General features: G+C 36.6%; 1 protein-coding gene across 4 annotated transcripts in view; it reads right to left on the reverse strand.

Annotated features, from left to right (window-relative positions):
* Window positions 1-15,196, reverse strand: part of SYT1 (synaptotagmin 1) — a 333,083-nt gene that overhangs the window by 210,216 nt on the left and 107,671 nt on the right. For 3 of the 4 annotated variants that reach the window (XM_088055674.1, XM_014248841.2, XM_088055673.1), the window contains one exon: window positions 5,079-5,140. The exons of the other annotated variant lie outside the window; for it this stretch is intronic. The gene's annotated coding sequence lies outside the window, so the exon portion shown is untranslated. The remainder of the gene's footprint in view (window positions 1-5,078; window positions 5,141-15,196) is intronic. 4 annotated transcript variants of the gene reach the window in all.

Consider the following 15,196-nt stretch of genomic DNA (forward strand, 5'->3'; position numbering starts at 1 on the left):
GCAATGAGAACAGAACTAGAAACAAAAGGGAAATACTGATTAAAGCTTGCTCTCACTAGAAAAAAATAAAAAGGAACATCAATTTACCCCCAAAAAGCATGCACTGCTGCAGATGTCTGCCAATTTTGTTTGATTGTATTTAGAGATGGGACTACAATAGCAGTTACCAACGTCAGCAAAGCTGCATTATGATGACACAATATAATACTTCTTATTGAGAGATTTTAATCACAAGTATTAGACAGTAACTAAAAGTAAAAAAAAATAAAACCCTAAACCAATTATCAACATTCCCATTCAAAAATACACAGCCATAATAAAAACTGCAGTAGCAAACAAAATGTAACATTATAATTTCTTTGATATGTGGATCATAGAAGCAATTCATTATAGTAGCTTCTTGAAAGTTGCCTCAGTAATAGTATAGAACTGCTGAAATGTTTACACATTGTACAACTTAACACCAAAAACCAACCCTTCTTTTAAATGGAAATGACATTTCTATGAAAGACTCTGATTTAAAAACATAGCCAAGTCAATATTCAGTGTGATGTTTAAAAATAGCAAAGAACAGGAACACAGTATACAACAGAGAAGAATAAGCATGTCAACCTTCCTGACTGAAGCTGGCTTATGAAATTCCAACAAGCAAATTACGCTAATTAATATTTTGCTTTTGAAGCCTAATGTGAAAAGGTGGTTAAAATCTACTACCACAGCAGCAGCCCAGGCATTTGGCTCCTACACTTGAGAAAGATGCTGATTTCTTGTAATGTTTTTCAGTGGATGAAAAAAAAGCTGGTAAATACACTAGTATTTCAGAATAAATATATATTCAATATACAATAAGATTGAAAAATGGAACATGTAACAGATTTCCAGTTCAAAATTTCCAAGTAATCAACAAAAATACCAGCCAATATTTATTGAAACCATTAAATGGCTCAAATGGTTAAATTCCTAGCTGAGAAAAATATGATTACATGACTTCTGGGCACTAGGAAAACACATCATTTGAAAATGTGTCTAGAAAAGTATGTGTTTACCAATTAAAGAAAAAGCTTAGAAGCTGCAGCAGATAAATTAAATAGTAGAGACTAATCAATCACAGTGCTAAAATGATAGATGACAACTAAACTGAAGCCCCAGGGAGCTACAACTACAGAGCCATTTTGCAAAATCAGGCTGCATAACTAGCATACCTCAAAGCAGTACAGAATCTAAATCCATGTCAGAGATGTCACATTAAAAAGCACAAAGTGGTGTCTGTAATATAGGAATGATAAAAAGAAAAGAAAAATAAAGTTTTGAGGCACAGAATTTTGTAAGCATATAAGCCATAGAGAATAGACTCCTCTGAATAGTCTTGACATGATAACCAAAAGACAGGCAACATAAACAACCTTTACATTATGCAAATGCTACTATATAATTTACCAGAAGTTCATACTTTCACTATGTGAGGGGGGGAAAAAAAGAGTGAAACTAATTTAAGGGAAGATCTCATTAAAGACTTAAGGTAGTGGAAATGCTACAATGAACAATTTTGTCCAAGCCTGCAGTATATGCACATGAATTTTAATTTGCAATGACAAAACCTGTGACAAAATGGCAAAAAAAACAAGGAATGAGGGCAGGCACTTCTATGCTGCCTCTAGATTACTATAATGCATGAAAGACTGAAATAATAATGTAAGGGAAGGTTACTGTGGTTAGTACAGAATATTCAGGAACTACAGGCTCATTTCTTTTTGAATACTCATGAATTCAACTTTTACAAAACAACCCTTCCAAAACCAAAAAAACCTTTCATTTAGCTACTTCAGCTCTGGTACATTACATACCTCTAGATGTAATATGGTAAATGGTAAAATATAAAACACAGTAGCTTTTGAAATAGATATTAGGGCAAACAAGGGTAGTGTTGCACACTCATGAGCTAATAGTAAGTCTAACATGAATAACAAATAATGGAGTCAAACTTCACGTACAATAATTTTCAGCAGGCCAAACCTCCTCTCATCTGCTCACAGCAGTCTGGATTCTGGCCATCCCTCTCCTGTACTAGCACTATGCTTGTGCAATCTCCTAATTTACATCACATCACCTGAACTTGTCTTTGTCAAACAAGAGTAACAAAAAACCTGTTATCAACCAGCCACCAATTATTTGCCACTTCTTTGACAAACCAAAGTTTGGATTTTTTTCCTGCTCCATAAAGGATACCTGTAATCTTTTGCAATATCAAGGACAAATGACAAAGGCCCTTACACTTAAAATAAAGTTGGGAACACGTAAAACCCACAAAACATACTATATATTATGACTTTTATTTTATCCTTTTAAAATAAGAACAATATAAATTTTAATTTTATTTTCTCTATATGTGGGAATCCAATCTTTTTTTCCCAGATATTTTAAATTTTAGATTTTAATTGAAGTTGAAAGAAAAAAGGTATTCTGAAACAACTCCATAATTCCAATTTATCAATCACAGTGTCAGAAGAATGACTGGTTAGTATATGAATAACACAGTTCTCAAGGGTGTTGTTAGAAGGCCCAAACATACCATACACAACCTTTCCTCCATGGGAGAATGTACAGCCTGATCAAGCTGGTAGCATTGCTTCTCACTGATGATGGATGAGAGGTAAGGGTAATTTTATTTCTGTTTTATTATTCTAATTTCCCATGTATATTCCAAAGAGAGTGTTAAATAAATTTCACATCATGAATGTTAAATAACCACTGCAGAGTTTCATTTTTGTTGCTATATTTTCATTATATGTTAGATCATTTGTAGTTTATAATGATAACACCACGACTGATAAAAGTAACTGATGGATAATATGAAAAGGTCCTGTCAACCTACTCTGCCAGCAGAAGAGAGAGAATTTTTATGTGAAGGAGTACCAGTAATAGTTAACTAATTTTTTCTCACTATACACAAATAAATACATGTTATTCTGAAAACAGCTGCCTGAGAGTTCTGGCCACTTAACACAGAAACACAACTGGGGGTATCTTCTAAAGTCTACAGTAGTGAAATTTATTTTCTACAAGTAGGTCTGTAACGACTTGTGGACTTTTTGTATACATATATCAGCTGAGCTATAAAAATTGCTTGGAATTGCTAGCATTTATTCATGTAACTATCAGTGACCTGCTGCCAAAACTTCAGATCCAGAGGGCGTAAAGCATGATTGATTAGGTTGAAGGTATCCCATGCATTAAGTAACAACTTCTAAAGTTCCACTGCATCTTTCCACACATCAAATAAAACTGCAATACCTGACCCATATTACACTATGTTGCAACCCTTTGTGAATTCCTGAGACACATGCATATGGCATTATTCTGTGTGTTATGAGCTGACAACAGCAATAAGGCTCTTGGTCTGCAGAGTATCTATCTGATACTAGAAATAGCAAGCTCAAAACTTGCCCAAGATCAGAAACATTCTGCAATGCAGCTCTGCCAAGAGTAAGAGGAGATGGCCCTGTGTGGGAGATGTGAGCAGAAAACATGAAGTTCGAGCAGATTGACTATGTGGCAAAAAATGGAAAGATAAAGGGTAAAAAGAGGTGTGATATAGGGAAATATATCATATATAGGATAGTGTGATGTAGGGAACATAAACCACAGGAATCACAGGGGAAAGAAAATTAAAGGAAAGTATTGCTGATAGAAGAAATTAAAGAAATCAAAGGAATAGATAAATAGGAGTTTTGAGAAGTTTTCTAGAATTCTCTGGTACATATGTGTCATTTACTATGTATCTAGAAGATGCCCACAGGTAACAGTTTAGTACAGTGTACAAATAACTACGCAGGTTCACAAACAAGCATTGTCTTGTCCTTGGATTTGTGAAATGTCACACATTTCCCTTCTTGTTAAAGTCCATCATCAAACTTGTCTGCCCAGAGATATAATGGGTAATTTTTTTTTGCTATTGAGATTTACACACATTCTTTCCCAAGAAGGAGTATTATTTTATTACTTCTCAAGAAATATTCAAGATTTATTTCCATTCAAAACTAGCCTGTTCCATATGCCTGTCTGGCTAAATGAATAGGGATTTCATATACAACAGTAAAACTTCTTAACTTGTACTGCCAAATGTATATTTTAAATGCAGAATGGTGCTAAAGAACACATATTCTCTGCGCATTACTTACCGTCCACAATTATCTACCACAAAAATGGCGGGTTCTATTGGCACCTAGCACAGAGGAACTGTTTTGTTGGAACTGTTAATAGAAATGTGCTAACACAAGACCACCTGCTCTGCTTCTCAGAAGATATTGCCACCTGTTAAACACCCAGTAACGTGGTACACTCGTAGAATCAGCTACGCTTCCCAGGGCACATTACTTTGGATTGGCAGTGAAGGCAGTGTCAGTGCCCTACTTTGTCATGACTGGTACTTCACCAACAGCCCAAGATTTTTTCCTAGGGACAATATCAATAATATCACCCACAACACAAACATGGCTCATTTTCTTGTCTCAGCAAGTGGTCTTAATTTCTTGGTGTTTTATAATGCTGCAGTTGTCAAGGGCCAGCACAGCCATGCTCTGCAATTGGTTGGACTGTGTAGTGAACAGCACAGCTATGACCAGTTTGGAACTGTTAGTCACTGGTTATGTGGTTAACACAAACCCATAAAAGTCTTTTGCTCCTACACTGACCCAGCACCATCTGACTACAGTGATGAATCTGCTTTTCTGCAAAATTTCATGTGTGAGCAAATGCTGGCATAATATTTTGTTTTTAGCTTGGTAGTGTCAGTTTCTACTGGAATGTATTTTTACTGAGATAAACAATGCAATATTCTCAGTATGGACAGCAATGAAGACACTTTGTGTGGACTACAAAGTGGACTACCTGGGCCTACCTGAGATTGTAGGATTTATAAAAGTCTACCCCTGTGAAATGAAAACTAAGTTGGATATGAGGCAGAAATGTTCACTGCACTAATTTCTTACATTTGTTAGAAGAACTGCAAATACGAAAGAATGAAAAAAACTAAAAAGGAAGTGCAAGTCATGTTTAAAGTATGTAAGTTGGTCACTTACTGTTCAGAATAGAGAATGTATGCTTAACTCTCTTCTCTTTGTTTATTCAGGACTCCACGCCTCTGTAAGAAAAACAAATACATGCATTTATCATGTTTCTATCTAAATGGAACTACCTAGTTTCACTTGTTCTAGAGAAGTTTGCCATTTTCAAATAGCAGCAGAGATGAGAAATCAACAAGTTCGGGAACAAATCTCCCTTGAAACTTCAGACTAAATGCTGGGCATCCTAATTTCATCTGGGCACCTGCAGGTCTTCCCAGTTCCAGGAAGGTGACAGGCTTTCACATTTCTGAGACTGGCAATCCTCTTGTCTAAAATGTGGTGTATTAGATCTTGGCTGAATTACCCATTAGACTGAGGAGTCAAGGAAGAAAGAACATATGCCTCCAAAGACAGCCACAGCCTCACTCACCACTTTTGGAGGAGAGTGGAACATGCTGCAGAGGGGTGTTTGCTGCCTCACTCCTGCTGTTTCATAGAGGAAATTTGTGCAGTGAGAACTGAACACAGCACACCAGCTGCTTAGCCTTTCTTGGCCAGTTTACAAGCATCACAACAGAGGTGAGTTTTAAGGCAGGATTTGATGGAACACAGCATACTGCTTTTGCAGATTTTACTATTAACAATTTTCATTAATAAAGGCTGCTTGAGAGAAGGGAGAAAATTGGTACTGCTGGGCAATAGGGATTACAATAAGGGCAATGCTGGTGTGAAAGGGCAAGCACAATCGACCTGTGAAGTCATTAATTGTGAAGATGACCAATTTGGATGCAGTTAAAAAATGGAGCCAAATACATAGTTGCCAAGATAGACAAATGTATTTTTTACATCAACTAGAAAATGAAAACTTTGTTATCTGAAACTGTCACACTACAGCACACCAACACTTACACTGGTCTTTGGAAAAGGCAAATCATGATTCCATCTACCATCTCACTCTAATCAACAAACCATCTTTCATGGCTCAGATAATATAGCACTCAAACTATAACTAATTATAAAATCTATTTTCCCCTTCTATTTTAGTAAGAAATTATATTTCTTTCTGTATTGTTCTGTCAGTATTTATGACATACCAGAAATCACTCATATTTGCATATAAGTCTACTGAAGGAACCTGTTAAGCAACAATTGATAACTGTTTGGAGCCAAGGGCTATGTAATACATTAGTCAGTAGCATCTAATATTATGATGATATTTAAAGTTTTAAACTTTTTTGAACCATAGGAATCAGCTCTTCTATCTAAGCAGCCCATTTTGTTATGTCCCAGACCTCAGTGAGGAGCTGAACACTTAAAATGATGCAAGGTTAACTGGGCAATGATTTGAAATCTTACTCTAAAGGATTCAGAATAATTCAGATGCTGGTGTAAAACACAGCTAATTTCATTCCCACAGTTTGTAACTCATATCAAATGTCAAGTCAATAGCCTTAGCAGGCCTTACCTTGCTTGGTGCTCTGTATTAGCTGTATAAAATGTTCTGGAACAGACCATGACAGACCTAATCTGAGCTACTGTACTCCAATATCTCTTGAATGGCTTCAACCAAAACTCTGCCTCTTGCTGTCAAGTCAAGTCTTCCCAAACGGAGGCATTTGAAATTCAGAAACACTCAAAAAGAGGATTCAATAAAAGAACCTCTAATCTCCACCTTCTCCTGGGGTTCAGAACTAGGGTTTTGGTGCAGGGCCCTGTGTATATCCTGCATTTGAGCAGAGGTAGCTGCAAGTGCCTTAGAGAAATTAACACCCAGAGTCACACCTGCTCTGTGGTACACTGTCTCAATCTTTCCCTGTTTCCCTAAGCTGTCTGTGTCAAGCTGTGTCATATTTATTACTGAGCCTTTCAGGAGGTTCACTACTTCCTTCTGCCACAACTACAGAAAATGGAAAGATAAATGTTTACTATAGTATTAATTGTAAATAATTAAACAAAAATACAGGTTATGCACTAGAGAAGCAAATTTAGGTGAAACTATGAATAAGTGCAGTGCTGCATTAAGTGCAAACAGAGACAACCTGCCTGCTCCTTTGAAGCTCACAGTCTGAGTTTTCAAAATATATGAAAAATGTAATGCACATCTGGAATAAATAAGTAAAAACCAACCAATAAAATGTAACAGTTGTCCGGGAAACTAAATACCATCACTCTTTGCAAGGATTTGCAGAGGTAAAATATAAGGAGATAAATTAACTGGTAATATTTGCATTTTTAGAGGAAGATTAAAACATTACAAAAGAAATTCAACTGTGTTTCTATCACTTACTAATAAACACAGGCTATTTTTTCTCAGATGTGTTGGAAGATTAATTCATAACCCTTGGTTATGGATTCCTGTGGGTCTTCAGTTCAGGAGATCCCCTGCAGTGACAACTATATTTTCAGAGCTGCAAATAGCATCTGTCATAGCACTAGTATCTTCCAAGGCTCCGTTTTTACTTCAAAAATATTTGCAAGGGAAGACGTTTCCTAATGAAACCATTGGAAATATCAACAGAAACACATTTTGATACATGTGAATACATCTTGTAATATCCCTTTGAAGTGTAATCTATATTTACAAATATTAAATATAGATAGAAGATACTTTAAGGCATTTAATTTCAGGGTAAGTACTCATTTAAATGATCTACAACTTTTACTTCAGTTAGCATACAGATATGCAAAAGTAAGCAAAACGAAGCCTTTTCTCATTAATTCTAAACTCTCTGATCCCAGTCACCTTTATGGTAACCAATTATGGAAATAGTCCCATTAAACTGGGGCAGGACTGGAGCTGTAAAATCAAACCAGTTCAGTCAACAACACTGAATTTAAGATTATACATACATACATGCTCATGAAATGAAACCCTACTCCACTGCAAGGAAGGGATTCTTTGCAATTTTCTCAGGCAGCTCGTGTTTAACTCATACAGAAATAGCGGATTTACATTTATTACAGGTGACAAAGAACATTTCTAGCATCCCAGAATCATGGCAAAAATAAGCCCCTTTTATTAGATGCTCCACTTTTCATTGTGAACTGTGGTACAAAAGATGAAAGGGAAGTTTCATGGTAATTAAAAGATTTCTCAAGATATCTTAGGCCATCTCCAGTTTCTTTATGCCATTACTATTTTTGAAGCCAGGAACAACTATGTGATCTTTTACAAACTCCATGAAGAAAAAATTTCTATCTGTTTAGGATTATGGGCTAAACACTCATTAGTAGAGCATATGGCTGTTATTTGAGTATTATTCTTCTCTCTCTTCTTTCAAACACTGAGGAATAATTTTGCAAACTGAATCTCTGTACTCTGGAGTAATAAAAAGCTGCTAATATATCATCATTATGACTCAGTGACAGTTCCAGAGCACAACTGGACATTTTTGTCATGAAGGAATAAAAGCTCTAGAAATGAGTTTCAGGAGAGTTTTGGTTTTGATAGAGCTGACTTTATTGATTGTCTTTCAGACCTGAGGGCATCCACTTATGTGGCATATCTGAGAGGTTTGGAATAAACCATTTTGAAATTTTGTGTGGCAAAACGAAAAAATATAAACAAAACCTCAAACAAAAAGCAGCTGGTGTGTAACCTACTGAATTTAGCAGCACATCCTCAAAACACAAGCCCAGTAGTCTTAGAAGTGAAAATGGGTATTTCAAATTTTATTCTCTGCTTTAGAATTATTTATGAGAAAAAATCAGATTAATTGAAAGTGGAGGAGTCCATTATGAATAGACTGACATCCTGTAAAACATAGAACTGACGTCTGGAAAAATGAGGCTAGCATTCGATTATGAAGTTTAAATTAGCTAATAACCAGTACAGAGTCTGGATAATTTCCAGTTGCATAATGTGCAACAAATTAAATGCATTTTGAAAAAAAATGCAGTTGTGGGCATTTATTAATCGTTTCAAATATTGAAACAGAAATTGTCATACATTATGAACCTTACAGTCCTTAATCATATGTATATTCCACAGTTTTATGGGCTTAATTTGCTCAGCATCAACTTTTACTGTGAGTAACAGTGATTTTGTCAAAACCTCAAATAAGTCACAGAACAGATCTGAGGATTACTTCAGAAGGGATTTAAAGCACGCCCTGTGAATCTCTATACAACCACCACTTAAAACACTACCCGTTCAGGCCCAGATGGATTGCTATGGCAACAGAATCCCAAATACCAGGTTTGTAACTAAAAAAAATGTAAATTATTGATGAACCCAGAGTTGTCTCTCTTGGACACCCTCCTATTCAAATACCAAGCCGTATGGTTAGAATACAGAGAAATGGTTGATATGCAATTTCCCCAGCCCAGTGAGCACTAATCCCAAAGGATTTCATTAAATCTTTTGGCTTAAATTTTTATTCTTGGAACAGCAGTCAGCAAGCAGGGATTACATTAAAACAGGCACTATTGAGGTCATTACTGACTGAATTCAGGTCTGTAATATAACAAAACAGGAACTAATTTTAAATATACCTCCACACACAATTCCCCCCCCCCAAATAACACTGCTCGAAGTTATTATATATTTGATGACAGCACTTTTTCCACTCAAATCACCACCATTCCTCCTTGCCTACAGGCAATGATGGAGAACAGTACTAAAGAGTGAAAAACAAAAACACACATTATTTGATAAAGAGGGGCACATCTCATGGTAGAGGTGACTGTGCATAAACAACTGAGTTGCAGGACGATGAATGTAAGGAGTCTCTGTAGCCTCTGATATTCGGTAACCCAAAACCAAAACCAAGAATAAAAACTTCTCTAGCAAATGAGCAAACCAGAAGAGAAGAAGTACTTATTGGCATTTTTACTGCAAGTTTCATGGACAGTCTGGTAAGGGAAAAAATAGTTGTAGGAAAGCCAAACACTACTGGAAACCCTCTCAGACTTTATACACAGTGATTAATACAGTGAATGTCAGACAAAAAACAGACCCATCAGTTCTCAAATTCTGGACTGTGACAGTCCAGTTTTCTTTTAAAAGAAACTATGGCTTTAAAAAACCCAAACAATTCTCAGGTGTGCCTGCCATTAGGTGTCACTGTACACAGAAGAGAAATGGCAAACTTCTGACTCTTTAAGAGTTTGTTACCAGATCCAATGTCTACCCAAAACTAAAAGGAAAAACCAGGACAGGGGTAGATTTGTGGAGATGGGTAAATATGGAGGAATGCTTTTGCTAATAGAAAGGAAACAATCATTGAAACAGAAAGTGAAAGAAATAAAACTGTGGCATAGAGTAATTTCCTAAGATGAGGGAGAAATTTAGAGCAACAGAATGAAATGAAGATAGTGGTTGTACCACACACTCCCTGGTGGGCCAGGATAAATTATCCCATTGTCATTCTTACAGATGAGCATTTATTCAATACAGCACATAAAGACAGAGGGCCTATTTTGGAGAGCTGTCATTTGAACAGCCATTTAGATTTATAGATATTAACTAGATTGCAAGCCTTTTCTAGATCTCAACATATAATGTTTTAAATACTTCAGAATACAGTTACAAGATACACATTCAGCATCACTGTGGACACTAGAGACAAAACCAGTATTTAGACCTTGCTTTTCTCTGTCCATTCAGTCTGTGGCTTGGCCATTCCCACCCTGTCACCCATATATTTTAAAGGTGAACAGTTTTCAGCTCTACAGGTTTCTTTACTTAGCAAAGGACTCTGCTCCTTGTGGAATTTGTCTCTGGGAGTCCCTTTTACAATACTAGCAATGAAGCTGCTTTTTCAGCCTCTGTTCACTTGTATTGAGCTACCTGCCACCTAAAGTTCAAAGAGCCTTCCCTGTAACTTCCTCAGAATTTCAGTTCTTAGCAGAACCAGATGTTTCAACTCTTGACTAGCTTTTTCTTGTTATTACCATACACCTCCATCAGACATGCAGTGTTTCTGTTACACAGGACACACAGAGGCAAGAGCAGCTCCTAACCTCAGTAAGTGCCAGCTGCTCCTCAAATGCCAATGCACCACATGATGCTACTCACATTCTCAGATTCTTTCTCCTACCAGTACTGCCTGAAACATGCCTTGTTTCCCTCTTTGGTTCCCAGTCCAGGTGGATTCAGATCTCTCATTGCCTGTCAAAAGCCTTTTCCACCTTCTGTTTTATCCTTACGCTTGGCTTGATGTTAGAAGAGCCATCCACTCTGATACTTCCATCAACCACACCTCGGTCAGCATCATAACTTCATGATCAATAAGCAATCATATGGATCAGTAGGCACTAAAAGATTCTCTTTCAACAAAGAAAACCCATTAATGGTGATGATATGGTCAGTGATAATACAGTCACAAGTGGGTATCTGAATCATCTTGAGATTTTAGAAGAATCTTACGTGGCCAAAGGAGTATCAGAATTTGGGGCATCAATAGCATTTCCTCCTTCCAGTAGCTATCCAGGACAATACATGGCTCTTCTTCTACTAATCCTCATTTCACCGTGAAGCTACTGTAGTCCTGCTGTAGAAATGGGATGGCACAAGTACCAGCAATACAGATGCATACCAAACGTGGCACAGACTTACAGGAAATCTTTGCATATAACAGACCATTAAAGTAGATAAGCTGGATGTGTTCACACTGTGTAGGGACACTTCAACCACTATGCTATATCTGCCATGTAGTAACTGTGGAGCTGCTCTTCCCAGTGCGTAGCTTGCCATTCCTGCTTTTTGACTGTTGGGTATGTCTCAGCCATTTTCTTAGACAATAATAGAATTTTCAAACTTTACATGAAACTTGTATTTTTCCAATTGCAAATATGAACACGTGGGAAAACTAACATTTATTAACAATAAAGTCATAAAAATTTCATACATCACAGTGAAACTTCATTTTTCTAAGTGAAAGTTTTGAAGACTTCAGCTGAAACAAGCAGCATTTGTAATATGGCGTTCCATCAAATTTAATTCCAAATATTTTCAGGCTTTTTTAGACAGTAAGATACAGATCTACAATTACTTTCTGTGACATTTTAGTAAAAAAGAAACACAGTTCTCTGTAAGTTGCTTCATAACATTATTTAGACTAGGCATCTTGGATCATATGAAATGGTAAGAAAATAGTTCCTAGCAAAATTGGTTTAAGATGTCATATTTAGGTTGCTTGTTACAGCTATAGACTAAGACTTATTTAGAAGCACAATGGAGGTTTTTGATCGGTCTCCTAAATCCTTTGTAGAAAGATAACATATCTATACATTAGTAGATACACACTCAGTAGCATTCCAGTGTTTGGAGATTCAAAATCTAATTGGTTTTATCACAGGAGGAAAGAACCTGCTGCAATATCCACTGCAGGAAGTGATTATATGTTACATAATGTAGCTGATCTTTTTGTTCTGGTATGAGAGGAGAGGTTGACTTTCTTTCTTTCTTTCTTTCTTTATTTATCAATTCTGGTTTGCAAAAATGTACTAATATGGATAAGTAATTCACCCATAAAATCTGACAGTGAGTGTCAACATCTCCACAAATGAAGCAACATAATCTATGGGTGAGCTGTTCCAATACCCTTTCTATATTACCATAGAGAGACCTACAGTGGCAACAACTTCAGTATTTCTTGGCTATTTAAATGCATCCCTTCAAAGATAACTTTTTAGATAGAGGGAAAATTCTGAGCAGACTTATTCTGTGGTTCATCTGGATAGGTACACAAAATGTATAGAGATGATAAGGTACACAAAATGTATAGAGATGATAATTCACCACTGGTATAATGTCAGCCCACATTTTCTATACCATACAGTAAGCTTTATTCACACTGCTGTTTTCTCCTAATGGAAATTATTATAAAAAATGAATTTGAAAGTCTACCAAGTCTAAATACAGACAAAATCAACTTACTGCCTACCCCCTCCTGTACTAATCCAAGAAGTAATGGACTACATGCTGCTCAGATTTCTGAAAACAAATCCCATAAAGACAGACACATCACTTTCCAAAGCTGGTACCCTTGATTTCTCACATGAATTTTAATGTTGCTTGCTCTGCACCCACCATGCAGCAAGCCCTTTTGCTCCACAGCAACTGCTCTCTGCTCCCTTTCGCCTTTTTATAACTGAGTGCTTCATATCCCAAGACTACTATTTTTAACCTTCCTGTGCAATTTCACTACTCTCACAATCACAGTTGGCTTCTCCTTTTCATTGAACTACACTTTGAATTACTAAGAGAATGAAAAACACTAACTTAAATGAAGATTTTTTTGATTTTTGTTTATAAGAACAGATGATGTTTTGTACCTTTCTGTGGCCAATAGGAGCAAAGAATGAAAAAGTCAAAATTAATATTGATACTGGACAGCACTGACCCCTTGCACTGGTACTAGACATTTAATAATAGGATCATTAAATAAAGATACATGAAGATTTATATGTTTCTTTTCAGTTACAACACATAGCATTTCATTACCAAAAAATGTTTCTGATCACTCTACTAAGTTTAGCATTAAAATAACTTCATTGTAACACCGCAAGAGCAAACAGTTATAGCAACACTGGTGGAAATACTTTACAACCTTATGGATAAATTAGTAGGATGAGAAAATCATGAGCAATTAGTTAAAAATTAAAAGATGTTTTCAGCCTACTAATTATTTATGTTAAAAAAACCCCTGTGGTATTTCTGTCTTTGAAACATTTATGACAAGAATGGATTCCTATTATGAGACTGTTTTATGAATATCACAAAATCTGTTGGAAAAAACAAATTCATCTTATATCATGTTCTCTATCTTCCTCAGCAGGTAAGAATATTAGACCTCCTTAAAGTCGTTAAAAAAACCCAAATTTGAGCAATCATTAAAAATTGTATCTTTCCTATTTAGTACTGTCCAGAACATTACTTTCTCAGTGACTGTCATTGTGGCATATAGGGCTGTCTCCTGGAAGGAGCTGTACCTAGCACCACTAAGAGATGCACTGACCAGTATTGCTGCTCCTCAAACACAAGTCATAGGTTGACCACTCAGTAGATCTTTCTGGTTCTTCAGCACTTTAACTTCTGCCTAGACACAGAGGCCAACAAATAAACTAAACCAAACCAAAGAATAGCAGACAGATGCACTGCAGGGGTATAAAACAGGTGAATGCCAAGAGCAATGCAAACTGGAGTTTCTTGTCAGGTTGCAATACAACTTGCTGAAGAAACGTGTAACCTAAATGACAAGAAGGAACACTGAGTGATGCCTAACAACAGCCTGTGGAAAGTACGAGGTGGGCATGTAAGTTGCCCCAGCTGCAAGTGCTACCTTGACTCTCTGAAGCTGCAAAGTCAACTCAGCAGCAACTGCACAGTTCAGTGGGAATGTCTCATAACCCTGAGATAAATGGCTGTCAGCCTGGCTGGCTGTGCAAGGGAGAGAATTGGGTCATCAGAGCTGTTAACCAAGTCTCAGCATAGCATGTCTAAAGCATGCTACTTTCCATAGTTAGTGGCACATAGTAACATCCTACCTGGCCCCCTTGGCTTCCTTCCCAGGTCAACTAATAGGGTTGGGCTGGTATCTACAGTGAAGTCCATATCCACATTTATAGAAACACAATGAAAGTTTTAACCCTCAATTTCCACCCTCAATTCTATAGTCACCCTAGCCACTTGGCAGTCACTCTTCCCAAAAGAGGAAAGCTACTTAAGACTGACATGCTGAAGCTCTCTGCTGAATAATCCAATGGAGAACCTAGTAGGAGCCGCAGAACATGATTTAATTTGGGTCTAAATTCATTATTATATAACATCATCTAGAGGTACAATTTCCATACCTTGAAGCATTTCTTTACACATTATATGCACATGTCTGACAAATGATTTTGAAATACTAAAGGTGAACTGAAGTATCATGACTTTTTTTGTCTTGAAACTACAAGCAGAAACCTAGAGACTGGGGAATTGAGGCAGAACTTTTAATCACAGGTGTCACTCTGGGCTGCAACAGAAGAGTTTAACTGCCAATCCTTGAAGATTACATGCAAAGATATTATTAAAAAAAGCAGAATAAAAGACAAGTGGTTGTTTTGCCAGTCTACATAACAGTAAAAAAAGGAAGCATCAAGTCCACATTGAGCGAATCTGATAGCCTAATCAAAAAGTAGCACAT

Source organism: Pseudopodoces humilis, chromosome 5 (genome assembly GCF_049639895.1).
Source record: "Pseudopodoces humilis isolate 2021_Gansu_Grassland_sample_001 chromosome 5, ASM4963989v1, whole genome shotgun sequence".
Taxonomy (NCBI): domain Eukaryota; kingdom Metazoa; phylum Chordata; class Aves; order Passeriformes; family Paridae; genus Pseudopodoces; species Pseudopodoces humilis.